At 46.8% G+C, this 20,202-nt stretch overlaps 1 protein-coding gene across 17 annotated transcripts in view; it reads left to right on the forward strand.

Annotated features, from left to right (window-relative positions):
* The window catches only part of MICAL2 (microtubule associated monooxygenase, calponin and LIM domain containing 2), a 238,216-nt gene that overhangs the window by 26,608 nt on the left and 191,406 nt on the right, over positions 1 to 20,202 (forward strand). For 10 of the 17 annotated variants that reach the window (XM_075567118.1, XM_075567124.1, XM_075567129.1 and 7 more), the window contains exon 1: positions 18,077 to 18,240. The exons of 2 other annotated variants lie outside the window; for them this stretch is intronic. The gene's annotated coding sequence lies outside the window, so the exon portion shown is untranslated. Of the gene's footprint in view, positions 1 to 18,076; positions 18,284 to 18,666; positions 18,867 to 20,202 lie in introns of those variants that run through there. 5 more of the 17 variants (XR_012787567.1, XM_075567134.1, XM_075567133.1 and 2 more) reach the window with 3 other exon arrangements.

The following is a 20,202-nucleotide window of genomic DNA, read 5'->3' on the forward strand; positions in this document are numbered from 1 at the left end:
TGTGGGTCAGTAGCTCTGTGTGTGTGTGGGTCAGTGGCTCTGTGTGTGTGAGTCAGTGGCTCTGTGTGTGTGTGGAGGTCAGTGGCTCTGTGTGTGTGTGGGGGGGTCAGTGGCTCTGTGTGTGTGTGGGGGGGTCAGTGGCTCTGTGTGTGTGGGGGTCAGTGGCTCTGTGTGGGTCAGTGGCTCTGTGTGTGTGTGTGTGGGTCAGTGGCTCTGTGTGTGTGGGTCAGTGGCTCTGTGTGTGTGGGTCAGTGGCTCTGTGGGTGTGGGTCAGTGGCTCTGTGGGTCAGTGGCTTGGTGTGTGGGTCAGTGGCTCTGTGTGTGTGTGGGTCATTGGCTGTGTGGGTGTGTGGGTCAGTGGCTCTGTGTGGGTCAGTGGCTCTGTGTGTGGGGGTCAGTGGCTCTGTGTGTGTGAGTCAGTGGCTCTGTGTGGGTCAGTGGCTGTGTGGGTGTGTGGGTCAGTGGCTCTGTGTGTGTGGGTCAGTGGCTCTGTGTGTGTGGGTCAGTGGCTCTGTGTGTGTGGGTGTGTGGGTCAATGGCTCTGTGTGTGTGGGTCAGTGGCTCTGTGTGTGTGTGGTGGTCAGTGGCTCTGTGTGTGGTTGGGCAAGTGGCTCTGTGTGTGGGTGTGTGGGTCAGTGGCTCTGTGTGTGGGTCAGTGGCTCCATGTGTGTGGGTCAGTGGCTCTGTGTGTGTGGGTCAGTGGGTGTGTGGGTGTGGGTCAGTGGCTCTGTGTGTGGAGGTCAGTGGCTCTGTGTGTGTGGGTGTGTGGGTCAGTGGCTCTGTGTGGGTCAGTGGCTGTGTGGGTGTGTGGGTCAGTGGCTCTGTGTGGGTCAGTGGCTCTGTGTGTGTGGGTCAGTGGCTCTGTGTGTGTGGGTGGGTGGGTCAATGGCTCTGTGTGTGTGGGTCAGTGGCTCTGTGTGTGTGTGGGTCAGGGGCTCTGTGTGTGGGTCAGTGGCTCTGTGTGGGTCAGTGGCTGTGTGAGTGTGTGGGTCAGTAGCTCTGTGTGTGTGTGGGTCAGTAGCTCTGTGTGTGTGAGTCAGTGGCTCTGTGTGTGTGTGGAGGTCAGTGGCTCTGTGTGTGTGTGGGGGGGTCAGTGGCTCTGTGTGTGGGGGGGGTCAGTGGCTGTGTGTGTGTGGGGGTCAGTGGCTCTGTGTGGGTCAGTGGCTCTGTGTGTGTGTGTGGGTCAGTGGCTCTGTGTGTGTGTGGGTCAGTGGCTCTGTGTGTGTGGGTCAGTGGCTCTGTGTGTGTGGGTCAGTGGCTCTGTGTGTGTGTGGGTCAGTGGCTCTGTGGGTGTGGGTCAGTGGCTCTGTGGGTCAGTGGCTTGGTGTGTGGGTCAGTGGCTCTGTGTGTGTGTGGGTCAGTGGCTGTGTGGGTGTGTGGGTCAGTGGCTCTGTGTGGGTCAGTGGCTCTGTGTGTGGGGGTCAGTGGCTCTGTGTGTGTGGGTGTGTGGGTCAGTGGCTCTGTGTGGGTCAGTGGCTGTGGGTGTGTGGGTCAGTGGCTCTGTGTGTGTGGGTCAGTGGCTCTGTGTGTGTGTGTGGTGGTCAGTGGCTCTGTGTGTGGTTGGGCAAGTGGCTCTGTGTGTGGGTGTGTGGGTCAGTGGCTCTGTGTGTGGGTCAGTGGCTCCATGTGTGTGGGTCAGTGGCTCTGTGGGTGTGTGGTTCAGTGGCTCTGTGTGGGTCAGTGGCTCTGTGTGTGGGGGTCAGTGGCTCTGTGTGTGTGGGTCAGTGGCTCTGTGTGGGTCAGTGGCTGTGTGGGTGTGTGGGTCAGTGGCTCTGTGTGGGTCAGTGGCTCTGTGTGTGTGGGTCAGTGGCTCTGTGTGTGGGTGTGTGGGTCAATGGCTCTGTGTGTGTGGGTCAGTGGCTCTGTGTGTGTGTGGGGGTCAGTGGCTCTGTGTGTGGTTGGGCAAGTGGCTCTGTGTGTGGTTGTGTGGGTCAGTGGCTCTGTGTGTGGGTCAGTGGCTCCATGTGTGTGGGTCAGTCGCTCAGTGTGTGTGGGTGTGTGGGTCAGTGGTTCTAGGTGTGGGTGTGTGAGTCAGTGGCTCTCTGTGTGAAGGTCAGTGACTGTGGGTCAGTGGCTCTGTGCGTCTGTGTAGGTGGGTGTGGGTCAGTGGGTGTGTGGGTCAGTGGCTCTGTGTGGAGATAATTTTTTTTAGATCTATTTATTATATATTTATTTATCTTGCCTTTGGCTGTATCCTCCCCTCCAAATTCCGTTAACATGGCTGCGCGACGTCACGTAATGCTCATTGCCATAACAACGAGCCGCTCCGTGACGTCACGCGGCATCAAGTTGACATGACAACGGGACGCATTATGGCGCCGAGGCATCACGTGATGCCACATTGTCATGGCAACATGTCACCGCCTGACGTCAGTGTCTCGTTGTCATGGCAACGGGGTGCATCATGTGATGTAATTTGTTTTATAAATAATTTTGTAATGTGTCCCGGTTTTTCATTTTGATAATCTGGTCACCCTACTTAGGAAGCATGAGCGCGGATTGAAAACCATCTGACAGATTCTTTAGATGTTTGAAGCCTGTAGTAATACTGTATACTGCTTCATGCGGTAGCATGATAATTGAATATTTAATAAAAAATGTAATTTCCCGACTAATCCATTTTGGTGATATGAGAAAACAAAGTAAAGAGATATGTTGAATAATGACTCTTTCGAGGTTATTATGTGTAGGGTAATATGTGTGTGTCAATGTGCAGAGCAATTTTTTCGTTGTGTCACCGTGTACCTGTACGTTAATAATAGGAATACTGAATATAAACACAGAGGTATTTATCATGGTAGAGATATTCATCACTTTGTGAAGTTACATCTAAAGTAATTTTAGTGTTGCTGGGTCTACCTGTACATGACTTCCACAGTATCTATAATATCTTCTGATGCTGTGTGTGTGTCTTTCTCTCCCTCTCCCCCATGCTGTGTGTGTCTCTCTCTCCCCATGCTGTGTGTGTCTCTCTCTCCCCATGCTGTGTGTCTCTCTCTCACCATGCTGTGTGTGTCTCTCTCCCCATACTGTGTGTGTCTCTCTCCCCATACTGTGTGTGTGTCTCTCTCCCCATGCTGTGTGTGTGTCTCTCTCCCTCCCCCCATGCTGTGTGTGTCTCTCTCTCCCCATGCTGTGTGTCTCTCTCTCCCCATGCTGTGTGTGTGTCTCTCTCCCCATGCTGTGTGTGTCTCTCTCTCCATGCTGTTTGTCTCTCTCCCCATGCTGTATGTGTGTCTCTCTCCCCCCAATGCTGTATGTGTGTGTCTCTCTCTCCATGCTGTGTGTGTGTCTCTCTCCCCATGCTGTGTGTGTGTGTGTCTCTCTCTCTCCCCAATGCTGTGTGTGTCTCTCTCTCCCCATGCTGTGTGTGTGTGTGTCTCTCTCTCTCCCCATGCTGTGTGTGTCTCTCTCTCCCCATGCTGTGTTTCTGTCTCCCTATAGTGTGCGTGTGTGTGTCTATCTCCCCATGCTGTGTGTCTCTCTCTCTCCCCATGCTGTGTTTGTCTCTCTCCCCATGCTGTGTTTCTGTCTCCCTATTGTGTGTGTGTGGCCGGTTTTAGAATTTTCCTATCCATTGGCAGTTATCTTTTTGTCGCCTTCTTTTTATGGTCTCCACCTCTTGCAGCATCCTGAAGTCACGTGGTGACGCGTTTCCATGACAACGAAACGCCCTGTGACTTCATGTTGTCATAGCAATGCGTCGCCATGTGACTTTGCAGCATAATTTGACGCTGTGAGGCCTCTGTAACCGTAGCACCTGCACCCCAGAGATTTTCCGCCCCCTGAAATTTTCCGCTGCAGGCCTTGGCTTGGTAGGCCTATGCCTAAACACGGGCCTGTATGTATGTATGTATGTATGTATGTATGTATGTATGTATGTACATAGCGTTTCACAGCAGTGGTACACGTTACATAATAATATAACACAGAGTGGGAATAAGCGCTAGAGACATAAAAGTAACATTAGAAAAAAGGAGATCCTACCCTGAAGAGCTTACAATCTAATTGGTAAGGAGGAACATACAGAGACAGCAGGAAGGTGTTCTGGAAAGCTCGTCTGCAAGGGGCCAAGGTCAATGTATGAAGTGTATAGTATCAGCCAAAGAGCTACCCATATGCTTTGTTAAAGAAGTGTGTTTTAAGATGGGTCTTAAAAGGTGGATAGAGAGGGTGCCAGTCGGATATTGATGGGAAGGGCATTCCAGAGGTGTGGGGCAGTCAGTGAGAAGGGTTTTAGGCGGGAGAGGGCTTTAGAAACAAAAGGGTAGACCGAAGACATCCTTGAGCAGAACGCTAGAGTCAGGGCAGTGTGTAGTGAGAAATTAGGACTGATATGCAAGGAGGGGCATGTAGGAGACAAGTGCAGAGGCATAACCAGGGAGACGTATTTAAGGGAAAATAAACATTGGCTTTTATTTAGCCTGAGGCTTTACACAGAACAGCTTTATATCAGCATGCAAAACAAACACCCTATCCCTGTGTAAGGACTAACGCATACTTCCCAGTCCTATCTGCAGGGCTGGGAGGATAGGCCTCTTACCAACCTCTGACCCCAAAGTCCAAAGAGGTACCTGTAAGCAGGGGCTCTTTACATCAGTCCGGTTCTGGGTTGGCGTCTGTGGGGTGCAGCCTCTGGCGGGTTCCAGGGTCCGCTGCATTCTAGAATAGAGGGTCTGGTTTCCTGTTATCTCTATTTATGACAGCCCAGTCCTTCTGTGTTAGAAAACCCTCAGTGCCGGAGAACAATGTGCGGTTTAAGCATCACACCTCTAAACCTGCTTGATAAGCCAGGTGGAGACTGGCTAATTGACTCTAGCTGAATTAACCAGCTCCCTTCTGAACTCCTCAGGCACAGACAGGCTTTAAGTGAGCTGCCTTTTTAAACCGGGGAAAGGCCCTGTCACAGGGCAGAAGATTTCAGGGCCTCCGATGGGGGAAGAGCTGCAACAAGTGTCTCAGGGGGACCCGGCCAGCACTGGAACTTGGGCCTGACCAGGCCCAATTTCTGTGTCTGACTGCATAACCTCTGGTTGCCAACCGCCAGGCCCCAGCTCTCCCCAGCTATTGCGGGACCCTCTCTGCCAGGCTGGGCCTTACTACCGTCAATGCACGTCGGAAGCTGAGTGTGATTTTCGGGGCGAGCGCAGCTTCTGTCGCACACCGGCAGGAGAGGCCCGGTCTCGCTTAGAGAAAGGTCTGACGTGGGAGAGGGGCCCGGCAGCAGCTGGGGAGAGGCGAGGCACCAGGGTCCTCAGACCTAGGGTTGACAGATGGCTTCTCCAAAAATACTGGACACAATGGTGAAAGGTGCGACGTGCTTGGGACACAAACACATACACACACCTCTCATCTCTCCATGCTGTTCTCTCCTCTCCTTGGCCCCAACCCCAGGCTCCTGACACCTCCTCCTGATTGGGGAGATCCTGCTGCCCCCAAGACGGTTAGGTCACTATGTCCAGAGAGGTAATACCAGACACATACATGTCCAGTATTACCTCTAATTTTGTACTGGACAAATACAGGACAGTCCAGTTCAATACTGGACACCTGACAAACCGACTCAGACCACTTCAAAGGTAGGTGTGTGGGGGGGGGGGCAGTGTGTGTGGTATTTTGTGGGGCTGGGGGTATTGTATTTTGTTGGGGGGGAGTATTATATTTTGTGTGGTGGGTATTGTATTTTGTGTGTGTGCTGGGGGTATTGTATTTTGTGTGACATGGGGGATATTGTCTTGATTGTATCGAGTGTGTCTGTGTGTGTGTGGGGGGGATGATATTCTACTTTTTGTGCGGAGGGGAGTATTGTATTTTGTGTGGGTGGGGGTAATTAAGTATTATTGGAGGGGGGGAGTGTGAGAGGAGAGAGGAGGTGAGTGAAGAAGAGAGGGGGAAGAGTGAGAGACTGAGGGGGGGAATAGAAATACATGGGTAGAGGAAGGGCTCACGAGCAAGTGTGAGGGGGGGGGGAATACAGGAGGGTGCTTGCGAGGAGGTGTGAAGGGGGGGCTTGAAAGGCAACCTACATTGGTGGGAAGAGGGGGGGGGGCGGAGGCCTGGACGAAACTCTAGTCCTGGACCCCGGGAAATCTGTTTGCGGCCCTGGAAGAGTGTATAGCCTTAAAAGTGAGTAGAAACATTTTGTGTGCAATACGGGAAGGAAGCCAGGAGAGGGATTTCAGTAGGAGAGACACTGAGACAGATTTAGGGGAGTGTAAAGTGATTCTAGCAGCAGCAGTTACAGATGCAGCGGCCGTTATTGAAACAAATCACGCGGTGTATACCTCGGAATACCCATGTCATGGCGCGGAATTTCTTCCAACCGTATCGCCTTAAGACGCGAGTGCAGGCGAGTGCAGAAAATGGCATTTTAGTGTTCTGGCTTTTAAACAACTGAAATTGGCACAGTAGCACAGTACTGTACACATTACAATTCATTCATTTCATTGCGTTTAATTGCACACAATCCATGAAATTCAACCAAAGCAACCGCGATAAAGACGTGTGCCTGGGGCGATTAGCGGCGCAAATGCCGCGTGGAGTACAGCACCGCACACGAAAACTGCGCCGTGATTTTTTCGAAAAACTGCCGCTGCATCTGTTGGATAGATTCAAGGGAGACAGGTGAGAGGCAGGAAGGCAGGACAGTAGAAGGTTACAATAGTCGAGATGGGAGAGAATGAGGGCTTGTGTTAGAGTTTTAGCAGTAGAGAGACAGAGGAAAGGGCGTATCTTTGCAGTGTTACAAAGGGGAATAAAACGACAGGTTTTAGCTACATTGTGAATGTGTGAGGGGAATGTGAAGGAGGAGTCAAGTGCGACCCCTGGGCAGCGTGCTCGTGGTCCTGGGTGCACAATAGTGCTGCCAACAGTAATGTAGAAGAGGTGGTAGGGCTGGGCTTAGGAGGAAGTATGAACGTATGGAAGGAGACAGAATCTCACTTGAGCTGGTAAAAAGCCATAGAAGGGTATATCTTCTCTAAAAGGCATTATAAACTCATATTCAAATGATGCATCCTTGTGATGTTTATTCTCACGTCTGAACTGACTTATTAGTTATGTCAGCTGCTCTCTGATTCCTTTTACGGAATGCCTCTGAGTCCCTTTGACACTGAGAGCATAATTATCGATTATTAACCAATGCTTACTCTGCTACACCATAAATCCATATCTCTGTTCATAAATCGTTATCTCACCACCCAACCATTTTAAATGTCCTGTATACATAGGGGACTTGCTACTCTATCTATAGTACTAGAAAGACTCTTTGGCACATTGTTTGTTTAGCGGGAATGATCCAGTACAAACAGTATACCTGCATTCCTGTTGTTGTGGATCTTAGGATGTACTTTCTCCAAAGCCTGGCAAGTGTATTTTTTGTAGCAGTTGCTATTTATGAAATGTCGACCAGAAACCAACCTCCTATCAAGTAATGGTGAACACTGGACTTCCCCCGCATGCTTTAATATTGGCGCCCTGTGTGCCCCAATTCCATATGCTGTATGTCTGAAGAGTTAAACTCCATCCATTTAAATCCCCTCCAACATTTTGCTTAAGGCCTCTGTGGTTACCTGTGTACCAGCCAAGTCATTTTGTAAGCTGCTGCTTTTCAATATGCGGGGCTGTGATCTCTGCTCGTTGTATATGTAACGTAGGGACGTACGCACAGGAAGTAAATATGTCGATTGTTAAGATGTTGTTTCAGCCGCACCTGTGGCTGTCTGTTTTAAGGCGTGTTTACCAGTCTGGGGTTGGGAATGACAAAACTACACTGATTACACTGGCAGCTGTGGTAAGAGATACATACAGTAGCTGTTTCAGGTCAGCATGATGTTACCATGAAGTCAGGGTAGGGAACTAGTTGAAAGCTTGCTGCATATAGCTGTAACGCAAAGCACATGATTGGATTCTCTTGACAAAGTAGGCAGAGTCTCGTTAACTTATTGGAAGAGAGTCTTACTCAATTTGAGCCTAAATTCCACTTACTTCATTTGGATCCTACTCTTCAAAGTCGTACATTTTCATTAAAATCTCAGACTCACTTATTTGATTTCTGGCAGGGAAGGCTGGGTAGCAGAAGGCTGGGTAGCAGAAGGCTGGCTAGCAGAAGGCTGGCTAGCAGAAGGCTGGGTAGCAGAAGGCTGGGTAGCAGAAGGCTGGGTAGCCGGGTGGGTCCTTTCTTCCATGTAGTAGCAAAAGAGGGAGAGGGGAGCAGGGAGTTTGATAACTTTTTATTGGACCAACAAGTAGTTGATCTGTTACAAGCTTCCCAACCTCTCCGGGTCCTTCATTGGGTTTTTCGATGAAGGGACCCTGAGAGGTTCGAAAGCTTTTAACAAATTAACTACTTGTTGATTTCTTGGATCTTAAAGGTCGTTGGTAGCAAAACAAGACTGAAAATGTTCCTACAGCAAAGAATGGCCTTTTATTGATAATCTTTGAAAGATGTGAAAGCTCTATCATGGTTATAATGTAAAATGTATTTAAACTGAACTTGTTGTAAAGGATATAGTATTGATTGATTTGAGCGAAGGTTTAGAGTAGGGGTGGCCTGTCATTGTGTGGTCAACAGTCATTGACTGAGCCATCTGTGCTGAAGCAGGGATATCTTGAAAACATGACCTGTTGGTGGCCAAGGGGGACTGCAGTTGGCCACTCCTGGTTTACAGCAGCGGTGCGGAAATGGGGGGCGGGAGATTTGTCTGGGGGGGGTGGGAGCGGTTGCAGACTTCCCGCACTCTTCCCCCAGACATTTAAATTAAATGCCAGGGGATCGCGTGAGGCCTCTGGAACACTCTACTTACCGTGGTTCAGACGCTCTGTGATGCGTCGCCATAGCAACGCGGCATCAAATGACAAAGCGGGGTAATGTGACGTCACCGGCGTCAAATGACACCGCGGGTCACGTGACCAGACGTCACGTGACCACGGAGCATCATTTGACGCAGCTACCAGGAAGGAAGGGGGGGGGGGCGCAAGCTCTGGAGCAGGCAGACAGGGAGACGCAGCAGGAAAAGTTTGCGCTCCCCTGGTTTAGAGCATGGTGGAATTTTTTTTCCTTTTTTTGTCATGTTCCCAATGGAATATTATTTCCCGACATAGTATATAAGAATAGAGTGATTGAACAGGTACTTGTACACAACATGAGATAACGTGCACCTTCTGGTTTACAAAATCCCTGCAAATGAAGGGTTAAAGTGCTTTGTAATTTACCACAGTAAGCAGTGCAGGTGGTCTTTGGTATCTGATGGCACGTTTTCCGTCTAATGCCTTGTCCAACGCCGCATAATGCAGTCCGCTGGACGCATTATCCTAAATCGGAACCGCTTATCCGACGCTCACCACCACGGATAATCATGGACCCGCTAATCCGATGCTCACCGCCACGGATAATCATGGACCCGCTAATCCGACGCTCACCGCCACGGATAATCATGGACCCGCTAATCCGACGCTCACCGCCACGGATAATCATGGACCCGCTAATCTGACGCTCACCGCCACGGATAATCATGGACCCGCTAATCCGATGCTCACCGCCACGAATAATCATGGACCCGCTAATCCGATGCTCACCGCCACGGATAATCATGGATCTGCTAATCCGATGCTCACCGCCACGGATAATCATGGACCTGCTAATCCGATGCTCACCGCCACGGATAATCATGGACCCGCTAATCCGATGCTCACCGCCACGGATAATCATGGACCCGCTAATCCGATGCTCACCGCCACGGATAATCATGGATCTGCTAATCCGATGCTCACCGCCACGGATAATCATGGACCCGCTAATCCGATGCTCACCGCCACGGATAATCATGGACCCGCTAATCCGATGCTCACCGCCACAGATAAACATGGACCCGCTAATCTGGCGGTCCGTTATCCGACGGCGGTTTGCAGGATGCGTTACGTCGGATAAGCGAGGACCACCTGTATGTTATTCTAGTGTCTGTATTCATGGTGAAAATATGCAATACACAGACAGTATGAAGAGATGGGTATGACATGCTGATGTACAACATGATATATGTCTAATTTTCGTGTTCGTCCAAGGGTCTTGGTTTACAATAAGCAGTAATTAGTGTCTAACTTTTCATTCCAATAACTACGAGTTAAAGTGCAGTTTTTTAAAGAGATGACAGCATGAACTTGTTTAACTGGTCTAAATTGTAGATGTGGGAAGCTATTTGTAACATTTTCCCTGCTGGGATATTAATGCAATACTGGTACAAAAAAGCACTACAATTATTAAAGTAAAATATCCCATGGGGTGTAGGATTTGGCAGCAGGAATTTTGTTGTGTAAATTAGTACAGTACTTCAGTATTTCATGATACTTTTTTTAAATTTTTGACTAACAGTTGAAACTGTCTCTGTAAATACCACTTAGATTGTAATTTCTCCGGGGCAGGGATTTCCTATTGTCTGACTTTGTTGTGCTTATTGTATTATAATTCCCTGTATTGTATTGTCTTTGTAAAGCGCTGAGTACACTGTGGGCGCTATATTAATATAGCTGATACACATACAGCTCAACCCCCTTATAACGCTGTGCTTGGGGTCCAAAGTATGAAACCGCGTTGTAAGCGGATCGTGTTAGAAATAATGTACAACAGTATGCATTGTACAATAAAGTATTTAAGATACCAATAAGCGTGTTGTAAAGTATTCATAAATACGAAAATTGGGAGCCACGCGTGCATCGCGTTATAAGCGGATCCGCGTTGTAACGGATCGCGTTATAACAGGGTTGAGCTGTACTTCAAGACAAGCTTTGGAGAGTTCTACTCTTCATTAGGCCAAGCAGTGCTAATTTCCAAAAGGTTCCATGAGTCCAACACACGTCAAATCTAGGACAGATAAGGTAAAAAGAAGGAATGGCAGAGTAGTAAAAGTTAATCATTCTGCTTTAGAAAACAAATGTTTTGTTTGATGGTGATGATCAAACACCAATGTACAGTAAGAGAAATATCTAACATTTTAAAGAAGAGAGCTGGCTGCTTGAATCCACTAGAATATCAAGTCACTTTAGCTTGTACTTTTTCAATCCGATGAGGTGTCACTAATTAGGACAAGAGTAATTCTTCAAGGCGATGGCTCCTTTAACTTTAAGAGTATTATTTGTACAATTTCAGACGTGTGTTTGTTAGGGGTTAGTATTGGCACAATCAGGCTGCATTCACAAACTCCGCTGACTATTTTTCTTTCGTGCTTGATAACCAATTATAACTGAGATAAGTCATGATTTTAGCAGCTATCTGACGCCAATACGAAAATAAATACATCATTTGGATAAAATGTAATGGTACATTTGTTTTTACATACGAATATACTAAGCACCTGAATGTAATTACACACGCATGCAATTACATGGTTTAATTGTTTTACCTATAATTACAATCACTGAAATCACTAAGGGAAATAAACTTTCCGTGTTATTTGTGGCTCGCACATTTCGAAAAAGAGATTTTCTTCCTCGTTGTTAACAGACATCTTTTTTTTGTAACAATTTTTTTATTGGACACGTTCACAAATTAATGTACATACAGAAATGTCATGAGCCCATAACACTTCAACTCAATACAATCATGTAGTGACCAATAAAATTTTCCCATTTTCTATAGGGGGAAAGAGAAAGAGGGGGGGGGGAAAGAAGGTGAGGGGAGGAGACAAACAAGTGGGGGAAGAAAGATGGATGGATAGGTGTGTGGGGGGGGGGTTAACAGACATCTTTTAACCATCGCAGGCGCGCCAGCTCTGTGTTTTTGGTCATTCATATTCGCCAGCCTTATAGGTGGTACAAATAAGAAGTATATTGTGGTCTATGTTTCCATAGGACCATTTCGGGCGCCAGAAGACAACTTATGATTAATTCACATCTGGTGCCACTAGGTGTCTTATGGAAAAACACAGCTTAGTCAATTTGGGCCTGTATGTCAGAACAGCTTTCTGATGTACAGCTGCAGCGGCCGTTATTCGAACACTTCACACGTTGTGTACATCAGAATACCGATGTCATGACGCGGGATGTCTTCCAACCGTACCGCCTTAAGACGCGAGTGCAGAAAATGGCATTTTAGAGTTCTGTTTTTTAAACACCTTAAATTGACACAGTAGCACAGTACTGTACACACTACAATTCATTAATTTCATTGCACCCAAAGAAACAGAATCCATGAAATTCAACAAAGCAAACGCGTTAAGCGCGGGTGCCTGGGGCGATTGGCCGCGTTCATGCTCCGTGGAGTACAGCAGCGCACACGAAATCGGCGCCGTGATTTGCTTGAATAACGGCCGCTGCAGCTGTAGCTATTGGTATGCCTTGATTTGAGGATAGCTGCATCAAGTGGATAAAAAGCTAATCTCGACAAACCTACTGTCTCCTCATTTGCATATTGGTACCCAGAATCTCATCTGCAGCGTAACCATGGCATGTGTAAATTGAAGAGAGTGAAGCAGGTTTTGAGACATGTGGAAGAGGCCAATACTCAATGGTTTAACATCTTTGGTAACTGACATTTTAGTGACACAAGATTATTGCATGAGAAGAATTTCATCACCGGTTTGGAAGAGCTATTACGCCTATGTCCTATTGTGTTGTATTGTATCACAAAGAAATACTAAGGCAAGTGCAAGAAATGTGTATTGTGTGTGCAAAACATAAAAATATTTCTCAAGGGAAAAACAATAAAAGGTCGGATACAGATAACAGACACTTTTACTGGCTAACCCATATTCCTATGCCGTCCTTCAGAATCACACATATTGATTAACCAAATACCAGTGAGTGTAACATTATTCGAAAGACTCCTTTCATAAGCCATTATGTAGTGTCTGTCATATATATGTATCACCACATAGCAAGAATATCCTGCAATGTTTATCCCTGTTATATTGTGTGTGTGTGTATATATATATATATATATACAGTGTTCGACAAACCTATACATTTGCTCACCCCGGGCGAGTGGATTTAACCCCCGGGCGAGTAAATATTGGCCCAAGCAGCACACGTTTGGTACTAGGTGGCGAGTAGATTTTTTTGTGTGGCGAGTAGATTTTTTGGTGATTTGTCAACCACTGTATATATATATACAGCTAAACCCCCGTTATAACGCGGGTCTCGGGGTCCACCCCGAGACCACCGCGTTACTAACGGGGTCGCGAAAAAAAAAAACGGCCGCCGCGCTTTAACGCATATTCATCCCGCGGGACAGGAGATGGGAGCGGGCATGTCCCTCCGCTCCCCGCTTCCCCCTGTCACCGCGGGACAGCCCGCGGGGCAGGAGATGGGAACGGGGATGTCCCTCCTGTCCCTGCTTCCCCCTGTCACCGCGGGACAGGCCGCGGGGCAGGAGATGGGAGCGGGGATGTCCCTCCTGTCCCCGCTTCCCCCTGTCACCGCGGGACAGGCCGCGGGGCAGGAGATGGGAGCGGGGATGTCCCTCCTGTCCCCGCTTCCCCCTGTCACCGCGGGACAGGCCGCGGGGCAGGAGATGGGAGCGGGGATGTCCCTCCTGGCCCCGCTTCCCCCTGTCACCGCGGGACAGGCCGCGGGGCAGGAGATGGGAGCGGGGATGTCCCTCAGGTCGCCGCTTACCTCAGATCCCGCTGCCTGCATGGAGGTGGTAGCGGGGGGTTTCTTCTCCCCACCGCTGTCCCCGGTGCTCCCGCTGCCTGCGCGGGAGGAGGGGGGGGAGCGGGTGGTGGTGCTGGTCGCGGCCTTTCCTCTGCTCCGACCCCACCCCCCGTCTGTGTAGAGTGAGAGAGTGTGTGTGTGTATGTATATATGGGAGAGAAAGTGTGTGTGTGTGTGTATATGGGTGTGTGTATGTGGGTGTGAGTGTGTGTAAGTGTCTGTGAGTGTGTGTAAGTGTCTGAGTGTGTGTGTAAGTGTGTGTGAGTGTCTGTAAGTGTGTGTGAGTGTCTGTAAGTGTGTGTGAGTGTGTGTGTGAGTGTCTGTGAGTGTCTGTGAGTGTCTGTGAGTGTCTAAGTGTGTGTAAGTGTGTGTGAGTGTGTGTGAGTGTGTGTGAGTGTCTGTAAGTGTGTGTGTGTGTGTGTGTGAGTGTCTGTAAGTGTGTGTGAGTGTGTGTAAGTGTGCATGGGTGTGTGTGAGTGTGCGTGAGTGTGCGTAAGTGTGTGTGAGTGTCTGTGAGTGTCTGTAAGTGTGTGTGAGTGTGTGTGAGTGTCTGTAAGTGTGTGTGAGTGTGTGTGAGTGTCTGTAAGTGTGTGTGAGTGTGTGTGAGTGTCTGTGAGTGTCTGTGAGTGTCTAAGTGTGTCTAAGTGTGTGTAAGTGTGTGTGAGTGTGTGTGAGTGTGTGTGAGTGTCTGTAAGTGTCTGTAAGTGTGTGTGAGTGTGCGTAAGTGTGCGTAAGTGTGCGTGGGTGTGTGTGAGTGTGTGTGAGTGTGCGTAAGTGTGTGTGAGTGTCTGTAAGTGTGTGTGAGTGTGTGTGCAGTGTGTGTGCAGTGTGTGTGCAGTGTGAGCAATGAGCAGTGTGTGTGCAGTGTGCAGTGTGTGTGCAGTGTGTCAGTGTGTGCAGTGTGAGCAATGAGCAGTGTGCAGTGTGTGTGCAGTGTGCAGTGTGTGTGCAGTGTGTGTGCAGTGTGTCAGTGTGTGCAGTGTGAGCAATGAGCAGTGTGTGTGCAGTGTGCAGTGTGTGTGCAGTGTGCAGTGTGCAGTGTGTGTGCAGTGTGTGCAGTGTGTCAGTGTGAGCAATGTGCAGTGTGTGTGCAGTGTGTGTGCAGTGTGCAGTGTGTGTGCAGTGTGTGTGCAGTGTGCAGTGTGTGTGCAGTGTGCAGTGTGTGTGCAGTGTGTCAGTGTGAGCAATGAGCAGTGTGTGTGCAGTGTGGCAGTGTGTGTGCAGTGAGTGTGTGCAGTGTGTGCAGTGTGCAAAAAAAAATGTAAAAAAAAATTTTTTTTTTAAATATTTTTTTTTTTTTTTAAAAACGGGAGCCACGGGAAAACCGCGTTATAACCGAATCGCGGTATAACGAGGCGCGTTATAACGGGGTTTAGCTGTATATAATTTTTTGTTGCTCTATATATATATATATATATATATAGAGCAACAAAAAAAAGTCTGCCGCACTCTCCAAACAATAGCAAAAATAGATTTATTGAAACACCAGGCAACCAATGTGACCAGAGCAACGTTTCAGACCTAGCACGAGCTTGAGAAAGGTCCGAAACGTTGCTCTGGTCACATTAGTTGCCTGATGTTTCAATAAATCTATTTTTGCTATCGTTTGGAGAATGCTGCAGACTTTTTTTGTTGCTGTATTTCTACTGGACTGGTCGGTGTTCCCCGTCCTGCTGAGTGCACCTCAACTTCTGCTAAGTATTTTCTATTGTTGATTTTTGTATTGTGCATTTTATGTGCATCCGGCAATTCATATTATATATATATATATATATATATATATATATATATATATATATATATATATATTTATGTGTGTGTGACACTAATTCCCAAGTAAGGCCGCGCTTATAGTGCTGGCCACCAGCGAAAGTTAGAATTAGTTTTTTAGCGACGGTCGCCAGTGACGTCACTAAAGGGGGCGGGCCGCGCAATTTGATTGGTTTAGAGACAGTCACATGTGGCGACTGTCTCTAAAAAAATCAAATTTACCTGGCTTCCAAATTTTTAGACACGACGTCGCTCCATCGCTCCGTTGCGCTTACTATAAGCACTCGCGACGGAGTCAATTAATATGTTTTGGAGCGACGTTGCGTTGCCGTCGCAAAGCACTATAAGCGCAGCCTAAGAGCTTGATGAGGTTCAGATTACCCACCTACCCATTGTTTCCTTCTGAATGGCTAGTTTATTAGCGGCACACTACTTCCTATAAACACCACATGCCCCGGTAGCTTGCAGACCGCATGCAATAATCCTCCCTCTTCAGTGTCAGCATTGTCATTCTTTGACCCCTGACCAATTTTGGGGGCAACATTATTTCTCGGTCTGTTAAATGCAGTTTCTCGTCCCAGTCCTGTGCTCTCAACATCTCTCACCGCGCAGCATTGAGCTACTTGCTGAGCAGATCTGGTATATCGCTGCTGGGATAATGAATTAGTGCTGATTAATATGAGCAATTGAGCGCTACATTGTAATTTCTTATTACTCACAGTTTTCTGTTTCTTGAAAAGGTTATAAATCAAGCTTTAAGGGTGGGGTGGGGGGAGGTTACCCATTTTGTTGCTATATAGGCCTGCAACTTGTAGGCTTCTCTGGCAGGGAGAGGGGTTAACTGTTTTGCATTTCTCAGTTTAGGCCACTTGAAGAACAAGGGGTTAATTTCATAAGGTCAATGGGATGTAGTAACTTGTCACCAGCATTCGGGTTCTTATCTGGGTGGTGTTCCTTGGCTAACTTTCGGTATGCCCACTTCAGCTCATTTTTCCCTAGCTGCTGCAGTATTTTTACCCCAGGTTTACATTTAAAAAAATATCTGACTGTAGAAATTCTCGGCTTAACCACTATGTCCTCATTTCTAAGACAGAGGGATCTTTTTAAAAAAAAAAAGCGAAATGTGAACAGCGTTGCTTTGTTTGCAGCAGCAATCAGGACCCTTTTATCTTTTTCTTCTGATTTGTTGTACTATTATTAAGGAATAATATATTTTAGATCCTATATATTATATTAGGATCATTGGTGAGGCCTTCATCCAGCAGTGGATAGACAAGGACTGAAGATGATGAGACATATTAGGGTAAGGGTTAGGCTGCCATGTTAGGTAAGTGTTAGGCTGGCATATTAGGGTAAGGGTTAGGCTGGCATGTTAGGTAAGTGTTAGGCTGGCATATTAGGGTAAGTGTTAGGCTGGCATGTTGGGGTAAGGCTTAGGCTGGCTTTTTAGGGAAAGGGTTAGGCTGGCATATTGGCTAAGGTTTGGGCTGGCATATTAGGGTAAGGTTTAGGCTGGCATTATTAGAGTAAGTGCCAGGCTGAACAAAGTCTTCTATGCTGGAAAACCATTAATAAATATTTTGGTGCATATGAGATGCACTGCACAGATACACACCCATTACGTTGTTATTATTAATGATTAATTGACCTGCCAGCAAACAAGTTGTCACAATTAGCCATTAAAAAAAATATTTATATATTATTCAAAAACCACCAAAATGTAATATTATCAGAACTAGAGGTGTAATATTCCATATTCAGGGAGCCCCTACATGTTCCAATGTAATACTTTAAAAAAAAATACAGTATTGAAGCTCTATAAAGATTATGCTTTTCTGCTATAGCAGGATGATTTTATATGGGACAACTATTTATACCCGAAAGGTAATATAGGTAGGGTACATTTCATAGCTATTGGCACATAGATTATTGCAGAATCCGCCAAACCAAGACCCCCAAATACATTCTTATGTTAGTTTCAAACACCATTTCATGTCACCCCCACGTCTCTTACTGGCCTCCTAGTTCTATTATGGTGAATAATGTTGATATGTGTCCTTCACAATGGGCAATTTGTCTGTATCCCCAGATCTTTCACATTTCCTTTTTGCTCTGCGTGTAGCACAATATTCCAATGGCAATTACTGCATTAATATTAGTAACGATTAATCAATCATTTCCTTAAGGCTTCACTTGAGCTGTAGATCTAAATAAGCGAATTAATCCTGATGACTGCCACTTATTTTAAATCGGATGGTTTTTTTTGTATATAGAGACACTGACTGTCTGACAGATATATACATAAGCTGCCTGTTTGCAGGACTTTAATTATAAGTAGTGACTTATCTAATTTGCCAACCACTTTGTAATTAGAATGACAACTTTATTCTGAAAAAAAAAAAAAAAAAAAATCCCATTAGTCCCCTGTGTGTCATGAAGTCACACTGCAAGTGGAGAGGTTGCTGAGCAGGATGTGTCCTGTCCTGCAACACTGTGACAAGTCACACAATGTGTCAGGAGTCTGCAGGTCTGACAGCAGGCGGTGCGGGGACTGGCTCACACTCCTGCCAATCAGAGGGAATCTGGCCGCTGGGTTGGCTGAGAGCGCCAGCGGACCCGCCCATCACAGACCCACTCCCTGCACAGGCTGGGGAGTGTGTTGTACATGATCTGAGTTGCACAGAGCATTGTGAGATCAGACCTGAGCTGTCAGGCTGTGCTGCTGCTGGGGGACACTTGTGGCACTATGGATCTATGCTGAGTCTCCTGATGTCTCCCCCCCTCTGAGACAACATGCTATGGGGCTTTGGAATACATCTCATGGTAGGAAACCTAATGAGCTTCCATGTCACATATCTGTCCCCTGGTGAGCCTGTGGCATGTTTATGCTGTGTGAAGTGTCACAGATATTGTGCAATGGAATAGCCTTTTTGTGTTCTTGTTATTACCTGAATGCCATATTGATTGATAGGTTTAGGGTATTTTTAGCTGAACAGGCATCTCAGGTTCTCCTTTTTGGGCTAGAGTTTCACAGGTGTCGTACATACAAGATCTAATGCAAGGGAGGCATTGAATAATTAATCATTTAGCAATGCTCATTTGCAGCCTTTGGTTATTGTCTTAACATGGCAATCAATACCTATGTATGTGTGCCTCAAGTTTAGACACATTATCTGAACATGATTCATTTTTGCAGTGGGCTAAAAAAGCAAACTATGTGGGAATGTTCTATTACAGCCCCAAACTGCTTTTAATTATATTTAGTTTATTTTAAATGACTAATTCCTATCCCACTTCCTTTGGGAACAACCCCTTCAATAATGTCCTCGGCACTTAATGAGACATAAATAGACAAAACATGATTACATTTTCCATAAGAGGACTGACTGCTGATGCAGTTCACGCTGCCTGAGAATAAAACCTGGGTGAGGGGGGAGATTAAATACAAGGTAGGTGGACACTTACCTGTTTCATTTCAGATGCATGTTTAGGCACCATCACCCCAGTTGCCTTATTCACTGTTATTACCTGTAACTATAATTTTTAACTTTTGGTATTGAAGTGTCAGCCTCTGCTAAGCAAGAACGTGTTGGGCTGTATAATGCTGATACAGATATATATACTTCCAGCCTCCCAGGGCGGCTTCTCAGCAGTGCGAGCACATTCCCTTGTCTGACAGGTCTGCAACCCTACCTTTTTGCATTATGTCTTGGCATACAGTGCTTCCACTGCAGCCAGGGAGTCTGGGAAATGACATGCAAATGAGCACTCGGTGTTACCTTTAGAAAGTTGAATGTCAAGTTGTTCCTGTTACAATACTCCAAAATACATATTACAGTATGTTGTTGCCTTCTAACTCACAGTAAGAACCCAAAACAGTTTCACTACCAGATGGTATATGGCAAGGGAGTGCAAGCTTTTTGAGCTGCCCCCCGCCTGCTCCCCCTTGTTTTCGAGCACCCCTCGCTTTGTTTGGCGGCGTCAAATGATGCTGCGGGGGTCATGTGACCACGTTGCCATGGAGACGGATGAGTGACGTCACTCCGCATGACACTGCGGTGTCATTTGACGACGCGGTGTCTTTTGACGCTACGTTGCCATAGAAACGCGTCTTACCAGCTCTGCAGAATCCCGATAAGTGAGTTGCAGAGGCCTCACGTGAACCCCCAGTATTTAATTTAAATGCCTCGGGGAAGAGCGCGAGACCTCTGCAACCGCCCGCGGCCCCCCAAACAAATCCAGCACCCCCCTCCTTTTGCGCACTGCTGGTATATGGCATAAAGAGGTTTTAGTTGGCCAATGGAGGGGTGTCAGCTGTTTTATTTTGGGACAACCCCGATAAGATTTTCGGTTGATCTTTAAACATTTGGAAGTATGTTGTGATACTCAGTGCTTTTTATAATGAAGTGCACATTTTTAAACTGCGTTTAAATATATATATTTTTAGACTGCAGCAAAGTAGGGATGCAGAAAGAAATTACACAGTTTAATTGGTTTGACCCTAGTTCTTGAATTTGTCTTTTTGTCCTCATTAGACTAATTAGGATCTGTATCATCACAAATGGGAATATTTTAATGTTGTACAACAAAGCTGTAATTTGCTGCCAAAACTCAGAATCACTTGGCCCCAAGTGCCTATCATTTACATAATGGGAAAATACATAAGGACATTTAAATTTGCATTGGTTAAGCGATTTTATACATATGGTGTGCCTCAAACAACAACACCATGAGCAATAGACATTCACAAATATATAACCATTATAATGGTAACATATCATAGTT

This window comes from Ascaphus truei, chromosome 12 (assembly GCF_040206685.1).
Source record: "Ascaphus truei isolate aAscTru1 chromosome 12, aAscTru1.hap1, whole genome shotgun sequence".
Classification (NCBI taxonomy): Eukaryota; Metazoa; Chordata; class Amphibia; order Anura; family Ascaphidae; genus Ascaphus; species Ascaphus truei.